This window comes from Arachis hypogaea, chromosome 4 (assembly GCF_003086295.3).
Source record: "Arachis hypogaea cultivar Tifrunner chromosome 4, arahy.Tifrunner.gnm2.J5K5, whole genome shotgun sequence".
NCBI lineage: Eukaryota > Viridiplantae > Streptophyta > Magnoliopsida > Fabales > Fabaceae > Arachis > Arachis hypogaea.
In genome coordinates this window covers 85,074,351-85,080,940 of record NC_092039.1, presented here as the reverse complement: position 1 = coordinate 85,080,940, position 6,590 = coordinate 85,074,351, and the positions used below count along the sequence as shown (strand labels likewise).

General features: G+C 41.5%; 1 non-coding gene across 1 annotated transcript; it reads left to right on the top strand.

The window, feature by feature from the left end:
* Nucleotides 1-6,183: 6,183 nt before the first annotated feature.
* LOC112798541 (small nucleolar RNA R71) lies at nt 6,184-6,290 on the top strand. Its single transcript, XR_003200150.1, has one exon. It is a non-coding gene; the product is annotated as a small nucleolar RNA R71 (small nucleolar RNA).
* The last annotated feature ends 300 nt before the right edge of the window (nt 6,291-6,590 follow it).

Below are 6,590 nucleotides of genomic sequence, written 5' to 3'. Positions count from 1 at the left end.
GATCTCTACTTTTCACAACTCAAACAATCCCCAGTAATGGCTCCAAAAACTTGGTGCTCAATACCATGGTCTAAACATAATTTCACAACTTCGCACAACTAACCAGCAAGTGCACTGGGTCGTCCAAGTAATAAACCTTACGCGAGTAAGGGTCGATCCCACAGAGATTGTTGGTATGAAGCAAGCTATGGTCACCTTGTAAATCTCAGTCAGGCAGATTCAAATGGTTATGGATGATTTATGAATAAAACATAAAACAAGGATAGAGATACTTATGTAATTCATTGGTGAGCATTTCAGATAAGCGTATGGAGATGCTTTATCCCTTCCGTCTCTCTACTTTCCTACTGTCTTCATCCAATCCTTCTTACTCTTTTCCATGGCAAGCTGTATGTTGGGCATCACCGTTGTCAGTGGCTATAGTCCCGTCCTCTCAATGAAAATGTTCAACGTGCTCTGTCACAGCACAGCTAATCATATGTCGGTTCTCAATCAGGTTGGAATAGAATCCAATGATTCTTTTGCGTCTGTGACTAACGCCCAGCCTTCAGGAGTTTGAAGCTCGTCACAGTCATTCAATCCTTGAATCCTACTCAGAATACCACAGACAAGGTTTAGACCTTCCAGATTCTCAAGAATGCCGCCATCAATTCTAGCTTATACCACGAAGATTCTGATTAAGGAAACCAAGAGATAAACATTCAAGCCTTGTTTGCTTGTAGAACGGGAGTGGTTGTCAGGCACGCGTTCATAAGTGAGAATGATGATGAGCATCACATAATCATCACATTCATCAAGTTCTTGAGTGCGAATGAATATCTTGGAATAAGAATAAGCTGAATTGAATAGAAGAACAATAGTAATTGCATTAATACTCGAGGTACAGCAGAGCTCCACACCTTAATCTATGGTGTGTAGAAACTCCGGCGTTGAAAATACATAAGAACAAGGTTCAGGCATGGCCGTGAGGCCAGCCACATGATCTAAGATAGCATAAGACTACTCAGAGATAGCTACCCCCGATGAGAATACAATAGTAAAAGGTCCTATTTGTAGAGAACTAGTAGCTTAGGGTTTACAAAGATGAGTAAATGACATAAAAATCCACTCCCGGGCCCACTTGGTGTGTGCTTGGGCTGAGCATCGAAGCATTTTCGTGTAGAGACTTTTCTTGGAGTTAAACGCCAGCTTTTGTGCCAGTTTGGGCGTTTAACTCCCATTCTTGTGCCAGTTCCGGTGTTTAACGCTGGGCAGTTTTGAGCTGATTTGAAACGCCGGTTTGGACCATCAAATCTTGGGCAAAGTATGGACTATTATACATTGTTTGAAAGCCCAGGATTTCTAGTTTCCAACGCAGTTGAGAGCGCACTAATTGGGCTTCTGTAGCTCCAGAAAATCCACTTCGAGTGCAGGGAGGTCAGAATCCAACAGCATGTGCAGTCCTTTTCAGCCTCTGAATCAGATTTTTGCTCAGGTCCCTCAATTTCAGCCAGAAATACCTGAAATCACAGAAAAACACACAAACTCATAGTAAAGTCCAGAAAAGTGAATTTTAACTAAAAACTAATAAAAATATAATAAAAACTAACTAAAACATACTAAAAACATACTAAAAACAATGCCAAAAAGTGTATAAATTATCCGCTCATCACAACACCAAACTTAAATTGTTGCTTGTCCCCAAGCAACTGAAAATCAAATAAGATAAAAAGAAGAGAATATGCAATGAATTCCAAAAACATCTGTGAAGATCAGTATTAATTAGATGAGCGGGGCTTTTAGCTTTTTGCCTCTGAACAGTTTTGGCATCTCACTCTATCCTTTGAAATTCAGAATGATTGGCTTCTATAGGAACTCAGAATCCAGATAGTGTTATTGATTCTCCTAGTTAAGTATAATGATTCTTGAACACAGCTACTTTATGAGTCTTGGCCGTGGCCCAAAGCACTCTGTCTTCCAGTATTACCACCGGATACATACATGCCACAGACACATAACTGGGTGAACCTTTTCAGATTGTGACTCAGCTTTGCTAGGGTCCCCAATTAGAGGTGTCCAGGGTTCTTAAGCACACTCCTTTTGCCTTGGATCACAACTTTATTTTTTCTTTTTCTTTTTCTTTTTCCTTTTTTTCGTTTTTTCTTTTTTTTTGAATATTCACTGCTTTTTCTTGCTTCAAGAATCATTTTTATGATTTTTTAGATCCTCAGTAATATGTCTCCTTTTTCATCATTCTTTCAAGATCCAATCATTCATGAACAACAAATTCAAAAGACATATGCACTGTTCAAGCATACATTCAGAAACCAAGAGTATTGCCGCCACATCAAAATAATTAATCTGTTATAAAATTTAAAATTCTTGCAATTCTTCTCTTTTTCAATTACGAACATTTTTCATTCAAGAAAGGTGATGGATTCATAGGACATTCATAACTTTAAGGCATAGACACTAAGACACTAATGATAATAAGGCACAAACATAGATAAACATAAGCATGAAAATTCAAAAAATAGGAAAATAAAGGACAAGGAAATTAAAGAATGGGTCCACCTTAGTGATGGCGGCTTGTTCTTCCTCTTGAAGATCTTATGGAGTGCTTGAGCTCCTCAATGTCTCTTTCTTGCCTTTGTTGCTCCTCTCTCATGATTCTTTGATCTTCTCTAATTTCATGGAGGAAGATGGAATGTTCTTGGTGCTCCACCCTTAGTTGTCCCATGTTGGAACTCAATTCTCCTAGGGAGGTGTTGATTTGCTTCCAATAGTTTTGTGGAGGAAAGTGCATCCCTTGAGGTATCTCAGGGATTTCATGATGAATGGGATCTCTTATTTGCTCCATCCTTTTCTTAGTGATGGGCTTGTCCTCATCAATGAGGATGTCTCCCTCTATGTCAATTCCAACTGAATAACAGAGGTGACAAATGAGATGAGGAAAGGCTAACCTTGCCAAGGTAGAGGACTTGTCCGCCACCTTATAAAGTTCTTGGGCTATAACCTCATGAACTTCTACTTCTTCTCCAATCATGATGCTATGAATCATGATGGCCCGGTCTATAGTAACTTCGGACCGGTTGCTAATGGGAATGATTGAGCGTTGGATAAACTCCAACCATCCCCTAGCCACGGTCTTGAGGTCATGCCTTCTTAGTTAAATCGGCTTCCCTCTTGAATCTCTCTTCCATTGAGCGCCCTCTTCACAAATGTCTATGAGGACTTGGTCCAATCTTTGATCAAAGTTGACCCTTCTAGTGTAGGGGTGTTCATCTCCTATCATGGGCAAGTTGAATGCCAACCTTATATTTTCCGGACTGAAATCTAAGCATTTCTCCCGAACCAGTGTAAGCCAATTCTTTGGGTTCGGGTTCACACTTTGATCATGGTTCTTGGTGATCCATGCATTGGCATAGAACTCTTGAACCATTAAGATTCCGACTTGTTGAATGGGGTTGGTAAGAACTTCCCAACCTCTTCTTCGGATCTCATGTCGGATCTCCGGATATTCACTCTTTTTGAGTTTGAAAGGGACCTCGGGGATCACCTTCTTCAAGGCCACAACTTTATAGAAGTGGTCTTGATGCACCCTTGAGATGAATCTCTCCATCTCCCATGACTCGGAGGTGGAGGCTTTTGCCTTCCCTTTCCTCTTTCTAGAGGTTTCTCCGGCCTTAGGTGCCATAAATGGTTATGGAAAAAAAAAGCAATGCTTTTACCACACCAAACTTAGAAGGTTTGCTCGTCCTTGAGCAAATGAAGAAAGAAGAGAGTAGAAGAAGAAGAAAATGGAGGAGATGGAGGAGGCTTTGTGGTTTGGCCAAGGGGGAGAAGTAGTGTGTAGGTTGTGTGAAAATGAAGGAGTGAAGATGGGTTTATATAGGAGTGGAGAGAGGGGTATGGTTCGGTTATGAATGGGTGGGTTTGGGAGGGAAAGTGGTTTGAATTTGAATGGTGAGGTAGGTGAGGTTTTATGAAGGATGGATGTGAGTGGTGAAGAGAAAGATGGGATTTGATAAGTGAGGGGTTTTTGGGGAAGAGGTGTTGAGGTGATTGGTGAATGGGTGAAGAAGAGAGAGTGTGGTGGGGTAGGTGGGGATCATGTGGGGTCCACAGATCCTGAGGTGTCAAGAAAAATTCATCCCTGCACTAAGTGGCGAGCAAAAATGCTCTTTATGCCAATTCTGGCGTTAAACACCGGGCTGGTGCCCATTTCTGGCGTTTAACGCCAGCTTCTTGCCCTTTCTTTGCGTTTAACGCCAGTCTGGTGCCTCTTTCTGGCGTTAAACGCCCAGAATGGTGCCAGACTGGGCGTTAAACGCCCATTTGTTGCCCTTACTGGCGTTTAAACGCCAGCAAGGTTTTCCTCCAGGGTGTGCTGTTTTTCTTTCTGTTTTTCATTCTGTTTTTGCTTTTTCAATTAATTTTGTGACTTCCCATGATCATCAACCTATAGAAAACCTAAAATAACAAAGGAAAATAGATAAATATAACATTGGGTTGCCTCCCAACAAGCGCTTCTTTAATGTCAGTAGCTTGACAGTGGGCTCTCATGGAGCCTCACAGATACTCAGAGCAATGTTGGAACCTCCCAACACCAAACTTAGAGTTTGACTGTGGGGGCTCTGTTTGGCTCTGTTTTGAGAGAAGCTCTTCATGCTTCCTCTCTATGGTGACAGAGGGATATCCTTGAGCTTTAAACACAAAGGATTCTTCATTCACTTGAATGATCAATTCTCCTCTGTCAATATCAATCACAACCTTTGCTGTGGCTAGGAAGGGTCTGCCAAGGATGACAGATTCATCCTTGCACTTTCCAGTCTCTAGGACTATGAAATCAGCAGGGATGTAATGGTCTTCAACCTTTATCAGAACATCCTCTACAAGTCCATAAGCTTGTTTTCTTGAATTGTCTGCCATCTCTAGTGAGATTCTTGCAGCTTGTACCTCAAAGATCCCTAGCTTCTCCATTACAGAGAGAGGCATGAGGTTTATACTTGACCCTAAGTCACACAGAGCCTTCTTAAAGGTCATGGTGCCTATGGTACAAGGTATTGAGAACTTCCCAGGGTCCTGTCTCTTTTGAGGTAATTTCTGTCCAGTCAAGTCATCCAGTTCTTTGGTGAGCAAAGGGGGTTCATCCTCCCAAGTCTCATTACCAAATAACTTGTCATTTAGCTTCATGATTGCTCCAAGGTATTTAGCAACATGCTCTTCAGTGACATATTCGTCCTCTTCAGAGGAAGAATACTCATCAGAGCTCATGAAAGGCAGAAGTAAATCTAATAGAATCTCTATGGTCTCACTATGAGCTTCAGATTCCCATGGTTCCTCATTAGGGAACTCATTGGAGGCCAGTGGACGTCCATTGAGGTCTTCCTCAGTGGCGATCACTGCCTCTTCCTCCTCTCCAAGTTTGGCCATGTGGGTCATGTTAATGGCCTTGCATTCTCCTTTTGGATTCTCTTCTGTATTGCTTGGAAGAGTACTAGGAGGGAGTTCAGTAATTTTCTTGCTCAGCTGTCCCACTTGTGCCTCCAAGTTTCTAATGGAGGACCTTGTTTCAGTCATGAAACTTTGAGTGGTTTTGATTAGATCAGAGACCATGGTTGCTAAGTCAGAGTGGCTCTGCTTAGAATTCTCTGTCTGTTGCTGAGAAGATGGTGGAAAAGGCTTGCCATTGCTAAACCTATTTCTTCCACCATTATTGTTGTTGAAACCTTGTTGAGGTCTTTGTTGATCCTTCCATGAGTGATTTGGATGATTTCTCCATAAAGAATTATAGGTGTTTCCATAGGGTTCTCCCATGTAATTCACCTCTTCTATTGAAGGGTTCTCAGGATCATAAGCTTTTTCTTCAAATGAAGCGTCCTTAGTACTACCTGGTGCAGCTTGCATTCCAGACAGACTTTGAGAAATCAAATTGACTTGCTGAGTCAATATTTTGTTCTGAGCCAATATTGCATTCAGAGTATCAATCTCAAGAACTCCTTTCTTCTGATTCGTCCCATTGTTCACAGGATTCCTTTCAGAAGTGTACATAAATTGGTTATTTGCAACCATTTCAATTAGTTCTTGAGCTTCTGCATGCGTCTTCTTCAGATGAAGAGATCCTCTAGCAGAGCTATCCAATGACATCTTGGACAGTTCAGACAGACCATCATAGAAGATACCTATGATGCCCATTCAGAAAGCCTGTCAGAAGGACACTTTCTGATCAATTGTTTGTATCTTTCCCAAGCTTCATAGAGGGATTCACCTTCCTTTTGTCTGAAGGTTTGGACTTCCACTCTAAGCTTACTCAATGTTTGAGGTGGAAAGAACTTTGCCAAGAAGGCATTGACTAGCTTTTCCTAAGAGTTCAGGCTTTCTTTAGGTTATGAGTCCAACCATATCCTAGCTCTGTCTCTTATAGCAAAAGGGAATAGCATAAGTCTGTAGACTTCAGGGTCAACCCCATTAGTCTTGACAGTGTCACAGATTTGCAAGACCTCAGCTAAAAACTGATGAGGATCTTCCAATAGAAGTCCATGGAACTTGCAATTTTGTTGCATTAGAGAAACTAATTGAGGCTTAAGCTCAAAGTTGTTTGCTCCAAT